We start from the raw sequence: 18,303 nt of genomic DNA on the forward strand, positions 1-18,303 counted from the left end.
GAAAATGATTTGCAAATCATTGTATTCCGTTTATATTTACATCTAACACAATTTCCCAACTCATATGGAAACAGGGTTTTTTATATATGAGTTGGGAAATATATATATATATATATATATATATATATATATATATATATATATATATATATATATATATACACACATATATATATACATACACACACATATATATATATATATATATATATATATATATACATACACACACATATATATATACATACACACACACATATATATATATATATATATATATATATATATATATATATAGTTAGTAATGTATATAAACATGATACTATCATGTTCCACGTCTATTGATACTTATTACTACTCACAGCACATCTCTGTACTTATTTATCGTCTTATTTTGAAAAAAAATTCAAACACATGGATTGAACTGCGCCCTGCGATGAGGTGGCGACTTGTCCAGGGTGTACCCCGCCTTCCGCCCGATTGTAGCTGAGATAGGCTCCAGCGCCCCCCGCGACCCCAAAGGGAATAAGCGGTAGAAAATGGATGGATGGATGGATTGAACTGCACATCCTCAGTTCCCTATGGTCCAGTTTTGCACACATCTCAATTAATTCAGTAAATGTGACAAATTTAGGTTTGTCTTATTACAAATGCACTGTTTTTTAATGTTGCAAGTAATAAACGCTTATTTAGTGAAACGAAAAGAAATGTGAAACTGCATCAATAAACATAAATATGCATCAATAATCTATTTGAAATCGAATCGTAGCTCCTGAATCGTAATCGTATTCGGAATTCGAGGTGCCCAAAGATTCCCACCTCTAGTATCTACATGTTCACACAAACATGACTATTTTTAAAAACATGTATTTTTCTATGCATTTGCTTTGTTTGAAAATATCAACGCTCGGGCTGCACGATTTTGAGAAAAAAACCTAATTGTGATTTTACCTGCCAAAAATTGCAATAGCGATTCATTTGGCAATTTTTAGATTTATACATTTAAATACATAAAACTGCTAGAACGATGAGTGAAAGAAGCCTTGTCTGAAGTTGCTGCATATTAGAAAAATATACAAAAATCTACTATTACGTATACAACACCGATGTTTGCTTACACAGTCCTTGACAGCTTGTCGTAGCCGCGTTGTCATCCACCCATCTTGAACTAAGTCTACAGGCCTCGTAATGCTTTCACCGTAGATGCTTCATTTTACACTGTCACCATTAAAAGGTTTGTTTTCAGATACTGTACGGTAATACAACACAAATCTTATTAGCATACTGACTGCATCGGCTGCACAGTACTGTTTCCTGTGACCATTTTTGATTGGTCATCAGGCCAAAGATACAATATTCTGATTTAATCTACAGATTGAGAGAATTGAAAAAAATAAATTAATAATTGATTAATAATGTGCACACTGTAAAACCTCAAAGTCCATTAATTGTGCAGCTCTAATCAATGATCCTTTATATGGAATTACAGTTTCTGGCTAAAAATGACTCCCTGTTGCTTTTCTAGAAATATTTCTGATACACTAATTTGCCAAAAATTGTACTCCTACATCATCCAAGGATGATGTAGGAGTACAATTGATGACTGGAACAGTGGCTTTACACACACCAATCCTCACCTTCCCGGTGAATATGGATCAATGCGATGTTTGCATGCTTTGCCATGGCTGTAGCAATTGCTGTTGTCATGGATGGTTGGAGATACAGAACGGTGCTGGTCCTTTATTCAAAACAAACGATCAAAGATCAATGGCCCTACTGAGGCTGTGAATTGGATGGAAAAGTTTACAAATAAAGTGGAATATGATAAGGGTGGCTCTCATCTCGGCGTGAGAGGCGCATTGATCAATGGAGACGTCCTGTTTGCGTCCATTCATCACAGGCTACTCAGGCCGGCAGATAACCGCTATGATAGTGGCCTTGCTAGCCTGCCAGCAGCTGCAACTGACCACATCCATTACGCTTCAAAGTAAGCCTTAAGCATGGGAACCAGGCTGGAGGGGGTGGGGGCATTCAAATGAAAATTGCCTGCGGTTATCAACCTACGGACACAACTCAAGAGGAGGTGGGGCTGGAAGTCATGACACTAAACTAAATAGTTCTACGGGGCTAATATTTGTATACGATGCCAATGTACGCTCTGTCAACGATCTTCTCTGCTGACTAAGAGAGGACAAACAATGAATCTCGTCTAACTTAGTCTAACTTATAAATGCTGTTACGTAGGGCTTGGCAATATGGCCTTTTTTTATTATCTCGATATTTTTAGGCCAAGTCACAATATATATCTCGATATTTTGCCTTAGCCTTTAATGAACACTTGATGCATATAATCACACCAGTATGATGATTCTATGTGTCTACATTAAAACATTCTTGTTCATACTGCATTAATGTATGCTCATTTTAAACTTTCATGCAGAGAGGGAAATCACAACTAAGTCAATTTACCAAAACTGTATTTATTAAACAGTTATTAAGCAGTGGCACAAACATTCATGTCATTTCAAAACAGAAAGTGCAAGATTGTCAGAGACATTTTAAAACAAGCTATGAGTGCACTTTTGTGCATGATGTCACTAAGATGACATATCAAAACAACACTAAATTAAAGTGCACTTTTGCCACTACAATAGTTTAAAACAAATAAAGTGCACTTTTGTGCAGGATGTCACACAAGATATTTCAATAACTGTCAAATAAAAATGAGCTGCATAATAAGAAATCAAATAGTGTATGTCCTTCGCTATGTATTAGGTTCCAGCGGACATTATCTCCTTCTGTTGTTGACTATTTTTTTCATACGGTGTTGATGTGGAAATGGTTGCCTCGGCATTTTGTGGGTGTGGCACCGAATAGAGATGTTGACATGCGGAGTTTCAAGCACTCTTCATTCTCTAGCGGGTGACTTTTCAAATGATGTGACATATTAGCAGTAACGCTACTTTTTGTAGCAACGCCCCACACTTGACAAATACGGTTGCCTGTTTGACATATTCCCGCTTGAAGCCAAAACACTGCCAGACGATGGACCCCGTGCTGTTTTTCTTGGGAATTAATTCTTCTTTCATTTGTTACCAGATTCGCACCTTCTTTCTCTTGTATTACCACTCGCACCACAGCTAACGTTACCCATGCTGTTACCTCTCCGCTACGCGAGGGCGCATACGTATGTGACGTATGTAAGAAGGTGCACTTGTTTTATGTCTCTGTGAGAAGGAGAGACAACAAAGAATGAGAAACGCCTGTAGTGTAATGCCCGCAGCTAAAAGCAACTGCGTGAGAACGTATACTCGAATATCATGATATAGTCATTTTCTATATTGCACAGAGACAAACCCGCGATATATCGAGTATATCAATTTATCGCCCAGCCTTATTGTTACGTTCGATACTCGTGTGAAAAAAGGCCAAAGCTTAAAATCATACTCTCCGTGTATTTTGGCCTGCGCTAACACGCCGTTTTAGATGCCTCTGTTCACAGGGTTTTACAGTCTGGCTACGTTGTGACGTCACCGTGAGCTGGGAGCACCAATTTAGACCTTAAGTCAAGTTCTCAACCAGAGAGGAATGAGCCCCCTCTGTTTCAGACCATCAGAAAACAGAGAAATAGAATCTTGACTAGGGCTGCAACAATTAGACGACATTGTCCAAAGAGAAAATTTGTCGCAGACAATTATATTTGTCGACAATGGTCGTGACGTCATCACCCTTGTTAGTGCAGGCAGACGTGGGTCACTTGCCATCAACATGGCCAGTGCTAACATGTCAAGTGTAAGGATATTTCCTCTTATTCTTGTTAAAAACATAAATACTTAGCTCATTTTGCAAAGCGGACCTTGTTTTTATGGCAGTACATCTGTGATACGCCAGCATTTAAAGACATGATGTCAGACATTTGGAGGGAGGATGTGGTCTCAACCTCGGTAAGAGTGTTAGCTTCTACCTTGCTCGCTAGCTAACAAGAGTGAGACAAAATTGTGTGAAAAATAACTTTAACTATAATTTTAGCCAAAGTCAGCCAGCTAAACTTTGTCTACATCAATTCAAGTACCTTGTAAAGCAGCGTCAATTTGCAATGCTATAAAAAAGATACTTTAACACACACACGCACAATGAGAGGGACAGACAGGCACCAATGCGGAGGTATCATAACATTAAACATACAATCTATTAAATAGCCAACATTTAAGAATTAATCAAATATATAATTCTACACTAGTGTTGTAACAATACCAATATTTTGGTACAGGTACCTGTACTAAAATTATTTCGATACGTTTTGGTACTTTTCTAAATAAAGGGGACCACAAAAAAATTGCATTCTTGGCTTTATTTTAACAAAAATTCTTAGGGTACATTAAACATATGTTTATTATTGCAAGTTTGTCCTTAAATAAAATAGTGAACATACAAGACAACTTGTCTTTTAGTAGTAAGTAAACAAACAAAGGCTCCTAATTAGTCTGCAGACATTTGCAGTAAGCCAAAATGCGTCCATTCTCCCTTTTGTGTCTACACACTGTGTCTGCTTGTAAGTACTCCGTGATTGTTCACAGCTGAAAATGATCCTCAGCTCGTAAACCAGACATGTGACTTTGACAAGGGTGTGGGGGGGTGTGGGACCGGTACATTTCAGAGACGGTATCGTACCGAAAATGATTAATTAGTATCGCGGTACTATACTAATACCGGTATACCGTACAACCCTATTCTACATATTGAGTCATTTAGAGTGCTAAAACTGCCAATATCGGTGTGCAGCTTTTTAAACGTCACAACATTATTTTCTTTTTGAAAGAGTTAGATTTTGTGTTTTGTTCTTTGTTTTCATTGCTGCTGTTTGAACTGCTTTTAAATACATAAACAAGGTTAATTGTTTGTTTGTTTTTAACACATTGTGTTTCCTTTCTTTGAATGGACATTTTTTTTTTTTTTTCCATTTTTTAACAGCTGAATGAGCAGCACAGTTACAGTATAGATAAATATTTATGAATGATTTAGTCATCTTTGTTGTTAGTAAGGACATGCACAAAATAACTTAAGCTGCATTTAGAAGTCAATGGAAAAATTAGAGCCATTAAATATATATACGCTTTATTATCCGATTAATCATTAGAATAATCGTTGACTAATCGACTATCAAAATAATCGTTAGTTGCAGCCCTACTTTTGACATAATAACACCAGCGTGTGACGTTCAGTGACATAAATGTTGCTAAAAGCAGCTTTTCTTATGCTTAGTCTGAATCGATCAGATTGTGCAGGTGTACTTAATGTTGAGACCGGGTGAATTTACATAATGTTTAAGAAGTTTCTTTTTTACCGTTTCTGGAAAAAAGAGCGGTGACGACTTCAAGATATATATTTAAACAGCGTACTTTTTCAAAAGATGAATGATACTTTTGGAGAGGGTGGCCCGTGGTTTTCTTTGCAATGTGGGAACAACTCCACAATCGAACATTTTGCAGAAAAGGGTTATAAAAGTGACTGTGGAACAAAATGTGTGCAAAATGTACACTAAAGCATATCCAATCCATATTATCTCAACCACAATGAAGTATTTTGTGTCGATTGACATCCTCACAGGTCCCCTTTAAGAACTTAAGGCAAATATGCTAGTCAAAGATTTTCGACTGCTGGCTGAACACTAGTTGAAGATCTTGCACGTCCTCCTGAGGACCAACGTCCTCTGCAGTGGACTGCTGCTGTTAAAGAAACTCCAGCCAAATATCCTGTATACGACAGTGATCCGGTGGTGTAAAAATGTTCTGACGTTCTTAACTGTCAGCCCCAGGCCATATTTGGCTCGCAGGCTGCCAGGTGAGTAGCCCCAGCTGTAAAGGTTAATTGTTGTGTGGGAGACAGGACAGTAATGCCAGTCGTCTTTCTGCTTTCACCTCTATCTTGTTGCATAGAACATTTGCTACGGAAGTGTGTGAGCAGACTCTCCAGATAGGGCAGGTGGGGATCATCCATAATGAGCCATGTGGGGGGAGTAGATGGGGGCCGGGGGGGAGGGTTTGAGAAAAAAAAGAGGGAGGCCAAAGAGCAACGGATAGAAAAGACAGAGTGAGAGTGATGGTGACAGGCTTAGAGCCAGAGACAAGGCCCCAATAGAGCAATTACATAGAAGGTGTGTGCTGAGCCCCAAATGGCACACACACAAAGCCGTAATAAAACAAAAACATCTTTGATTTTAAAATAAAAAAGGAGTGGAAAACTTGAGAAAACCCAACTCATCCTTTTGTGGTACAACCCAGCAAGACACAGTGCGAAAGTAAGAACTCTGCAGCTCAGGTCATTGAGCGTTACATTAGAAAACTCTGCTTTCGAAGGCAAACAATCACAATCTTTGAGTATCTCTACACGACATGAAGGAAAATACAGAGTCACATAAAAATTGCAAACACTCCTGGATGATAGCATCTTTTGTAACAATCACAAACAGCCCCTTACTGACAATCGTCACGTCCGCCCCTTGAACAATGTCACTTCAGTCCGTATTTGTCACAATCTGTAAATATATATATATATATACATATATACATATACACACACACACAGAAAAATATGTGATTACCGTGTCAGACCACTAACATGTGTAGTAGTGCACATAAAGCCTTCTTTCTGGATGTGTATTTCTTCTTGGGCTAAAAGTCTGTGGGACTTTTTTTTATGAGTGGTCCCTTAGCCTCTCACCCCTTCACCCTGTAGCTCTGATCTCCTGTCCCAGAGAGTAGCTTCTCGGCCTGGTAATTGCATGTCTGCCGGCCACCACACCTGTTGTTGTCACTGCAGCCCTGGAAGAGAGGTGTGTGTGTGTGTGTGTGTGTGTGTGTGTGTAGGCGTACGGGGGAGTACAGTGACCTCTGCACCCAATTGCTCTGAACAACCTCCTCGCCATCAGCACCTTTCTGCCATGGGTGCAAAGCTCCAGGGAGTAGCAGTGTGTATGTGCTCGCTGCCCTCAATGCTGATTGGATTTATCTCTCACCTTCAGATTCACCTACAGTGTGTGTGTTTGTGCCTGGATATAACATGTATCTGTGTGTATAACATGTGCATGTTTGTGTGTGTTTTTGTCCCTCCTAATCCTCGCCTCTTTCCCTTGCAGAGTCGGGGTTTTTCATGAAGTCGGGGGTCAGTGGCGGTGTCCAATTAATTGGCTAAGTTAGCCCGAGGCTGTCGGCTCGTGATTGACGTGTCAAGTCAAGGAGGTTTCACTCTCCACACCAACACCACCATCTTCCCCAGAGTGAGTATAGCACCCATGTTCCATCTACAGTGGAACCTCCATGTTTGAACTTCAATTGGTTCTTGAACTGGGAAATAGGAAGGTTTGCATATTGAAGCAAATTTCTACAAAAGAAACCATGTAAAGATGAATGATGGGGTTCAGCCTCGACAAAATCCATATTGCTGGGTTGCATATGACGTCACATCCGTTTTTGTTCTTCGCGTGCTTCATTCACATGACGGTTAAGCAGCTTGAGTGTAGCATTAAAGGGGAACTGCACTTTTTTCAGGACTTTGTCTATCGTTGACAATCATTATGAGAGACAAGAAAACAAAAGTTTTTAGTTTTTTCTTGCTTTCTAACATATAAAAAGTGTCTTGTTCTAAGTGGTTAGCAATGCAGCTAATAGGAGCAATCAATTCTACCTCTAAAGCACTTTAAAAATGCATTCAAAAACCGTCAACAATATATGTACTGTAACCTGTATATTTAACCAAACTGTAGTAATATTGTTATTGTAAGAGTGAACACTGAGGAACTAGTTTTCTAGTGTACTAACACACTGGCGTGCTACGGTATTAGCCGTAGAAACTAACTAAGGCAAGAGGTAAGCTAACTTGTACGTCAGCACGAAACGCATTTGAGTTTGTAATACACAACACTGTGATAGAACACCAAACTGTACTGACTGAAAAACATGAACAATCATATTACAGTATCTGTAAAGTATTATTTCATGTTTTGTTTGTAAACAGCTAGCTTGACAGTGTATGTACTGTAGTTGTAATAACACACATGACGTGCTGCATGTATCATGATCAGTAGTATAGTGACTCACTTGATGAATAGTTGTCCGATGGTCCAGCTAGCCGGGGATGTTTCCAGTTTGGGTAAGCACTCCATTAATTCGGCATAGCTAGGCTGAAAAATTCCAGATTTGCAGCGTGACCACATTGCAGCGACCTCACTCTATGGAAAGTGTCTGTTACTACATTATATATATACTTGCAGTGTGTATATTGTACATATTACATATTGTTATGAAGGTGTCTGTTACTACATCAGAAATCAGAAATACTTTATACTTTAATAATCCCTGAGGGGAAATTATATTATATATATACTTGCAGTGTGTATATAAAACATATTATTATGAAGGTGTCTGTTACTACATTATATTTATACTTGCAGTGTGTACATAAACCATATTGTTATGAAGGTGTCTGTTACTACATTATATATATACTTGCAGAGTGTATATTGTACATATTACATATTGTTATGAAGGTGTCTGTTATTACATTATATACGTATATACTTGCAGTGTGTATATACAACATATTGTTATGAAGGTGTCTGTTACTACATTATATACTGTATATACTTGCAGTGTGTATATAAAACATTGATGGAGTGTTTTAAAGTTGTTTTAGAGACTTTGAAGGCTACAATGATGACTCCCATTAGCCGCATCTTCCAAGCGTTTTTTTATCATCTTTAAAATCCTAATTAAAAAAAAAAGATATGTGTGTTCTTGTCTTTTATAAAGATTGTGAACGAAAAATTCTCAAAAAAGTGCAGTTCCCCTTGTAAACAAGTGAGAGTGAGTGTAGAGTTTGAGCAGAAAATGTTGTATTGCTATTCTGTTCTTGGGTGTTCCAGTCGTTCAAACAAAGAGATAGAAAAGAGCTTTCAAAGAGTCCTGAAAGAAGTGGTTCATTAAGGTAATAAAGTCAGGAAACAAAAGTGTGTCAAAGAAAATGGCTCTTAAAAATATCACTTTCATCATCTTGTAGAATACAATCGGACCATGCTCGTGTCCGCAGTGATCACTTTTTAAAATGTTTGTTTGAACATTTAATTTGTTTGAGAAACTTTCTGTGATGCAATCAAGTTTATTCTGTACTATATTAGTAGTGTTTGAGAGCAGAACTAAACATAAATAAATGAGAAGAGATGGCATTAGTTTTTGTTCTTTTGTGGTTGCTGTGCCTAAATATAACCGAGAAGACCTGCTTGTGCAAATAAACTAACGTCACGTTAAGTCCTAGTAATAAATATTGGGATTGTTGGTCCAATCCATTGTATTTTTGTTGTCCATTTTCATAACAGAAACTAAAACTTAGTTGTTGTTGTGCAGGAAAGCCTTAAGTGCTTTATTTTACACAGATGACCACATTATAGCGTCTTTGGTGGTATTTGTTAGCATCAAGAAAAAATCCTTCATAGTATTAATAAAGTAGATGAATAAATCTCAACAGCATATACTGAGTCTTGATATCGCTAGCAAAAATTGATGAACAACAGGGACAATCTACAGCTAAATAATGAAACAAAATATTAACTTCAAAGCATAAAAATAATTGCAGACATGAATTGTAAATGAGACTAATGTTTGTAGCAGGAAATCAACTGCAAACAAACTTTTTTTTCTCATTAGCGTCACGATCACAGCAGCACGGCACTCGTTATGTCAATCAAATATGTTACCTCGCGATGTACGAATAAATCCAATTTTGTCTTTTACGGATTAATGTTTCGTTTGTGGACCCCTCAGATGTAAAGACATGATGTTCCTCCAATTTTCTGTAAATACCGTAAGTGTCAAGTAAAGTACGTTTTTTTTCTTCTCTTAATCCGTTTGGACACATATTGAGCAAGCAAAACTAGAATTTTTTTTTTTGTCAAAGCATGTACTCCTGCTGTGTTGCCTACGCTGTTATTTTCCTGACAGATACACCACATGGTGGCGCTGCTATTAAACTCTATAAGTCACACAGTTTAAACATACTCTGTGAATTTAGGGTATTTAGCCTAATCCCCATGAAATTTGGTGTACATTTTTGCCGTGTGTGTGTAAAATGTGAGAAGGATTGGTTGAAAATCCTGGCTGCCATAGGAGTTAGCAATGGTTTTTCCGCATGTCGTTGACTATTTATCTAATGATAGTAAAATTTTGAGGATATACACTATGTATATTACATGAACATCTTCCAAAACATTTTGACCACAACCTATAGATGGTGCCATAATTGTCATTTGTTAGGCCATTTTGTATTTTCACTCACACTCCCACATATTTTGTCTGTATTTCTTTTCCCAAAGAGTCTGCAGACTCTGTTTGCATCAGCTGTCCTTCACCTGACTCCATGTTTCGTCTCGGTTTATCTCTTTTGTGTCTCATTACTGAAGCTGCTCAAACATCTTCCTCTTTTTCTATACTTGTACTTCTTGTCCCTGGAGTTGTATTAGTCTGGCATTTTTAAACAACCAAATTAGGGCTGTCAAAAATACTTAATGTAATTAATTACAAATAACTTGCATTAATCATATTAATCACGCAATTCATTTTGACTGTAGATATTTCTTTACCTTAACCGCGGATGGTTACCTGAAAGGTAACACGGCTGGCTATATACCGTATTTTCCGCACCATAAGGCGCCCTGGCTTATAAGCCGCGCCTTCAATGAACGGCATATTTAAAAACTTTGTCCACCTATAAGCCGCCCCGTGTTGTAAGCCGCATCTAACTGCGCTAAAGGAATGTCAAAAAAACAGTCAAATAGGTCAGTCAAACTTTAATAATATATTAAAACCAGCGTGATGTGGGCGCGCATGGAATGGTATATCAACATGGACGAAGCTGCGTGAAAAAAGCCACCCGGCCTCTTCGCGTAAACTTAAACTTACCTTAACCACTCGCTCATCTTTTCTTCATCCATCCCTTCGAGTTAGCTTTTATGATGACGCCGGCTGGAAAGGTCTCTTTTGGCAAGGTCTTCCTTTTGAATATCACCATGGGTGGAAGTTTCTGGCCATTAGCATGGCAAGCTAGAACCACAGTGAAGGATGACTTCTCATTCCCTGTGGTGTGAATATTCACCGTACGTGCTCCCGTTGTATCCACAGTGCGGTTCACAGGAATATCAGTTGCTGTGAAATAGTAATCCGTGTGCGGATGGAGAGATTGCGTCTTTTCATGAACCGGATCCCTGTCGTTTAGTAGGAGCCATTTTGTGGTCTTTACAGATGTAAACACACAAAGGAAATGAAACGTACCGTACGGTAATATCCGCGCGCTTTTTCTTCTTCTACGCGGGCGGGTGGTTGCTTACAGTAGAAGAAGAAGCGCTTCCTGTTCTATGGGGGCGGGTGCTTACCTTGGCGGTTGCTTGCGTAGAAGAAGAAGCGCTTCCTGTTCTACCGGGAAAAAAGATGGCGGCTGTTTACCGTAGTTACGAGACCGAAACTTTATGAAAATGAATCTTAATATTTATCCATATATAAAGCGCACCGGGTTATAAGGCGCACTGTCAGCTTTTGAGAAAATTTGTGGTTTTTAGGTGCGCCTTATAGTGCGGAAAATACGGTAGTCCGTGATGAGGTCAATGCATGAAACTCTGACTGTTGTGTTCACTGGCAAATTTCCCTTGGAGTCTGGATAAAACTGTTTGAGCAAATTAATGTTGTGCGTTTATGTAACACATTTAAAGCAGGGGTGTCAAACTCATTTCTATAACAGGACACTTTTAACTGCGAAACTATATAAATGGGGAATATTATTACAAAATTGCCCCTTTTATTTGATTATCATCATATTATATGCCAAAAACTGATGGAAAAGTTGCTTTCCATTACAAAGTCACGGTGGCAAGCAGGTATTAAAAGTTCCACTACTGTAGAATTAATTTTAAAAAGGGTTTCAAGGGCAAAAAAAAGGCAGTATAGCTTTTTGCACCACATAATATTGATATAAGAAGAACTGCAGTTGCATGCTGTAAGAAAAAATGTCTGTCAAAACACATTTAGCAAAAATACCAAAAGGCCTTATTTATATGTAGTGCCAAATGGGACAAATACATATTTAAAAAGTTACTTAAATGTGTCATCAATTATTTATAATTTCAATTAAATGCATGTGTTATTTAATTAATTTAACATAAAATTACTTTTAATCATTTAATGACTTTTTTAAGGATTTAAAAAAAATAATGATACATTTCAGTAATTATTTAAAGACGTATTTACCGTAATTTCCGGACTATAGAGCGCACCGACATTTAATCCGCACCCACCAAGTTTTAGAATTTTTTTTTTTCTAAAATAAGCCTATGAAATTGTTTTTTAAATGTTTATTTACATACCCTAATTATTTCCAACAGTTCGTGTCACACGGCAGTAAAACAGCTGCTCGAACAAAACAAAAGTCATCGTCATGGACCCACTAGCTGTGGAAACTAGCTCTTAAATCAGCTAAACAGACCCAATAATTCCACCGTGACGTGGTGAATTTACGAAACTGAAACATTACAAATAGAATGCCATTGTAAGTTAATAATAAACATGTTAGCATACTCGCTAATGCTAACAATGTGAGCTTGATTACATTACCATAGCACCTACAAATATGCATGAAAGCATTCCTACAGACATTACACATGTGATGGTATATTAAATAAGAATTGTTTTAGTTCTATTGTAAAACTTTTAAACATTGCTTGGAATGATGAATGAAGAATCCTTAAGAGCAGAAACACTGTAGACGAATAGTCGATGAAACGGGATATATTTCCGGTTCAAGGCGCGAAACAGTAAGTACATTTTCAACCAGCAGCACTTGTGGTGAGCAAACTCGTCCAAAATCTGGCGCCATAGCTCAAACAATACCACACCTTTTCAGTGTGAAAACTATTTGTTCAATACAAAGCCGTAGGGTTCAAAGATTAGGAAAAAAAGTAGCGATTTATAGTCCAGAAAATCTGGTATATACTTTTGTCCCATTTGGCCCCCCATATAATGACACACATTTCCAAGATTTTGAAGGTGTGGACACCTGTGATTGAAAGAAATGTTCTCGGATGACATTCTGACAATAAGATGTTTTAAAGTTAATTTAAATGATGCAAGCAAGTAATATAAAGTAAAAAGAAAACCTTAGGAATCCAATGTTTAAACTGTGGACATCTTCAGGGGACAGACAGGTGGAGGTCTGCGCTCTACTGCTGTTTGGCCTCCTCCCACCGGGCAGCCACAAATATAAGTAAAAGTAGTCCCTATTTGACTCCCGACAGTTGTGGCCGAGCTGTATCGGACTTTTACAAGTCAACGGCAAGAGTTGGAAGGGTGCCTCTAATTAGTGGAGCCTCCGCTCTCTACTTATTAAGGCTCTTATTGTTTGGCTGTCAGGAGGCGGTAGAGGTAGCAGGCAGATGCTGAGCTCCAGCGAGAGCAAAAGGGAAAATGTGGCATTTGCAGCACCAGCTTACACTAGACCGGTCGCACGCAACACCAGCAAAAAAACAAACACTTTTTCTGGTGCTCAAAGAAGTGGAACATGGGCTGGAGGGTAAATGGTTTGGGTGTCAGGGAAAAACAACCCATCCAATTATAAGTCAAGCATCAGCCAATAACTTAGCAAGTATGTTGCGTATTCTGTCGACAACTTTTGTTTACTTGTTTCTGTGCTTGTTTATTAACCCTGAGTCATTAACAGTCGGCGTTGGTGCTCATTAAATGAAGATCCCCTGCAATTAACCGCTGCCGTAATCACTTTATATGAAGGGCTGTTAAAAGGGCTGTTTTGTCCATATTTCACTCACTGGAGGCCACGGCAGGCACTTGCTTGTTAATTGGAAAAAAAGTGAGGAATTTAATAGCAAGCTGTAATTGCACATTTTATACAGCTTCCTCCCGATGTGAACATGAAGATAAATGCTTGATGGCTAAACTTGACTGCTGCTTGACACCTGACCTCTAAAGTGCTTTTAGCAAGCCTATGTGTTGTGTATTTGGTTCTAATGCTATGAGCTGCAATTGTGTGTGTGGCTTAAAAAAGCGCTCTCGTGTACTTCATCCACTCTTGAAATTCATACTGTAACTTTGCACTTGTCCAACATAATAGATGTCATATATCACTTACCACAACCTAACGTGAAGGAGTGGGACAGGAAGGCAAAAACATTGGCAACGCTAGCACAGCTAAGTTAGCTACAATACATTCACAATTTGACATCATGCTTGCTGACGAGCAAATAACTCCCACACAGTGATGGCCAAGCTACTTGGAAAATGTAGTAAGCTAAGCTACAAGTTACTCTCCATTAAATGTAGCTAAGCTACAGGGGAAGCTAAACCCGAAGAATTGTAGCAGGCTACTACAAGCTACACGACAAAAGTAGCTAGCTACATTTAACGACATTTCTATCTATGGGTCCACATGTATAATATCAATGTTATTGTTACTGTTCAAATATTACTATTAACTATCTGTCATTTAGCTGGGGACACCCTACAACTACCTCTAGGGGTCCCCACACCCCACTCTATGTATTTATTTAGTTTGCTTTTTCTTTGGCCCACCCCTATAATGTTATTAATTTTCTCTCCATACTGTAAAAAAACGGCATATATATATATATCTTGAAAAAAAACGTGTGTTATTTGGGAACAGTTGGTAATGGTTATGTGCAGTAAAACTTTTCATGAACTCACTTTAATGTGTGTTCCTACATTTGTGTTCCACGTATTGGATTAAGAGAGCGGTTATGATGTTGGTTTACAGAGTCAACAACTAAAATCTGAGGTTTTGTTTTCTCTAAAGGCATACATTTGTCTAAATATGGCCAAGGACACGCTATGGGTTTCCTGCACGTCATCTTCATCACTAAAGGAAAAATCTAATCTGCGGAAGAGAATTCCTCTGATATTTTCAAATAGTTTTTTTTTTTCCCGAGTGGTCAGCTTGAAGCGTCCCTCTGTCTCTGACTCCCTCGTCTTCATGTGACATGAGTCCGTGTCTGTTATGATTTTTCTTCTTGGTTTCAATAACCCACCTTATCTTTCCCCTGATTGGCCAGTCTGTCATGTCTGGCCCTAACCTTAGCCAATTGTGACTCATAATACCAACACCAACCAATCATCATGGATGTTCTCCGTATGTGTGAATGTTGTCAATCATCCAGGTCATTGGATTTTCCCCATATTTTATTTAGGCCTGGATTCGCTGTCCCATTTTCAGTACCATGTTTTTATCATCTTTAAAATCCTATTAAAAAAAGACGTGTGTTTTTGTCTCTCATAATGATTGTGACCGCTGAGCCCTATGGTACAAAAAATACGGTAGCCTTCCATTTGACTGACAGGTCCTTGCTCCACAATGTCGTGTGCGTCCATATTAATGTTTTATGGGAAGCTACGGGATGATACGACCATATATCTACACACCATGCAAAACAGATGGAGAGAATTGGTGTTGCCAATACATATACGGTAGATTTATATTAGCTTCTACCAGTAGGGTGTTGTTGGAATTCTGACAAAGCACTTATTTCCTCCATGAAATCACCTGTTGAACAAAATGTGGTTCCTTTGTGCTGGCTCCAAATTGATAAAAACAACACAAGTGCCCCCAAATCCCAACACATTAAACATTCTTACTTCCCATTTGTGGCGCTGTATCCATCATTATCATTCTTCTTCCATTTTGTTTGCGTCAAGCTTCGTCTCACATCCCAGAAGGAGATGTTGTAAATGTCATGGTAACGACACAGTGTTTGGAGCGTCCACCAGGATTTAGGAGGTGTCAGTCATCGCTCCCGTGAGGCTTTCCCTTGGCACAACCCCCCGAAATGAATGAAGGGAGACCCGCTGTAGAGCAAACAACGTGTCTCCAGTTTGTTTATTGTCATCAATTTATTTATTTTTCATATTCCCCTGAGCACCACTGACCTGTTTTTTTTTTTTTAATGTTGCTGTCAACACTAAAAGCAAGTCTGTCAGGTATAAAGTTTTAATGTTGATGTTTTAATTAAACCTATTGAATGTTTTTGTGAGAATATCACAAATAACACTGCTGAGCGGACACTAGGGGTGTAATGATTCAATTTAACAACGATTCGATATTTGCGGTCGCCGATACGATTCAGGAAAAATCACATTTTTTCAGAACTATTTGGTCCTAAACGATCAGTGAGTTAAAATTGATTGTTTGAGCAAAACAAATCAAGCAGTGTGAATGTGAAATAAATAGTGAACACTGCAGGTGAAGTTTCCTATATTCCTGTTATTTCTTTGAAGGGAATTAGATTTAAATGAATTACTAATACCACAAGCAAGTAAACAACAAATAATGGCCAATGCATTCACATCTTATTTGAATCAAGTGCAACAGGCCCTTTAGGTTGATTTAACAAGAGGAATAATTTTCTGCTCATTTTCAACATTCAAGCAATTTTCAATAAAAGTGCAGTCATTAGCAATTTAAGAGTAGAATTACTTGCTAAATAAAGCTCCCCGACCCGGCCATGCGGTATCTGTTCTCCGACCTGGCGGGGCCAATGAAAGACAGCGTCCCAGGTGTGTAGAAGCATGTATGTCCCCTCATCCTGTTGATGGTGTTAAATGCATCCATTCTTCCTTTTCTACCTCCACACTGTTTCAAGCGCCTCTACTTGTTTCACCAGCTATGTCACGGGGTGATGACGGCGCACCGTTGTGTCCGGGGGGAAAAAGTACCGTTATTTTTCACAAGCAGTAAAGTACTGTTTTTAATTCATTAGTACCACGGTACTTTATTAGTATCGGTATACCGTACAACCCTAATCTGTGTATATGTATATATATATATATATATATATATATATATATATATATATATATATATATATATATATATATATATGTATATATGTATATATGTATATATATATGTATATATATATGTATATATATATACATGCGTGTGTGTGTATATATATATATATATATATATATATACACACATACATGTATGTATGTATATATATATATATATATATATATATATATATATATATATATATATATATATATATATATATATGTATATATATATATATATATATATATATATGTATATATGTATATATATATATGTATGTATATATATATATATATATATGTGTGTGTATATATATATATATATATACAAACCCTGTTTCCATATGAGTTAGGAAATTGTGTTAGATGTAAATATAAACGGAATACAATGATTTGCAAATAATTTTCAACCCATATTCTGTTGAATATGCTACAAAGACAACATATTTGATGTTCAAACTGATAAACTTTTTTTTTTTTTGCAAATAATCATTAACTTTAGAATTTGATGCCAGCAACACGTGACAAAGAAGTTGGGAAAGGTGGCAATAAATACTGATAAAGTTGAGGAATGCTCATCAAACACTTACTTGGAACATCCCACAGGTGAACAGGCAAATTGGGAACAGGTGGCTGCCATGATTGGGTATAAAAGTAGATTCCATGAAATGCTCAGTCATTCACAAACAAGGATGGGGCGAGGGTCACCACTTTGTCAACAAATGTGTGAGCAAATTGTTGAACAGTTTAAGAAAAACCTTTCTCAACCAGCTATTGCAAGGAATTCAGGGATTTCACCATCTACGGTTCGTAATATCATCAAAGGGTTCAGAGAATCTGGAGAAATCACTGCACGTAAGCAGCTAAACCCGTGACCTTCGATCCCTCAGGCTGTACTGCATCAACAAGCGACATCAGTGTGTAAAGGATATCACCACATGGGCTCAGGAACACTTCAGAAACCCACTGTCAGTAACTACAGTTGGTCGCTACATCTGTAAGTGCAAGTTAAAACTCTCCTATGCAAGGCGAAAACCGTTTATCAACAACACCCAGAAACGCCGTCGGCTTCGCTGGGCCTGAGCTCATCTAAGATGGACTGATACAAAGTGGAAAAGTGTTCTGTGGTCTGACGAGTCCACATTTCAAATTGTTTTTGGAAACTGTGGACGTCGTGTCCTCCGGACCAAAGAGGAAAAGAACCATCCGGATTGTTATAGGCGCAAAGTTGAAAAGCCAGCATCTGTGATGGTATGGGGGTGTATTAGTGCCCAAGACATAGGTAACTTACACATTTGTGAAGACGCCATTAATGCTGAAAGGTACGTACAGGTTTTGGAGCAACATATGTTGCCATCCAAGCAACGTTACCATGGACGCCCCTGCTTATTTCAGCAAGACAATGCCA

General features: G+C 38.0%; 1 protein-coding gene across 5 annotated transcripts in view; it reads left to right on the top strand.

Annotated features, from left to right (window-relative positions):
* The window catches only part of plxnb2b (plexin b2b), a 523,354-nt gene that overhangs the window by 117,981 nt on the left and 387,070 nt on the right, over nucleotides 1-18,303 (top strand). For all 5 annotated transcript variants that reach the window (XM_061969610.2, XM_061969615.2, XM_061969611.2 and 2 more), the window contains exon 2: nucleotides 7,136-7,276. The gene's annotated coding sequence lies outside the window, so the exon portion shown is untranslated. The remainder of the gene's footprint in view (nucleotides 1-7,135; nucleotides 7,277-18,303) is intronic.

This window comes from Nerophis lumbriciformis, linkage group LG10, assembly GCF_033978685.3.
Source record: "Nerophis lumbriciformis linkage group LG10, RoL_Nlum_v2.1, whole genome shotgun sequence".
NCBI classification, from domain to species: Eukaryota; Metazoa; Chordata; class Actinopteri; order Syngnathiformes; family Syngnathidae; genus Nerophis; species Nerophis lumbriciformis.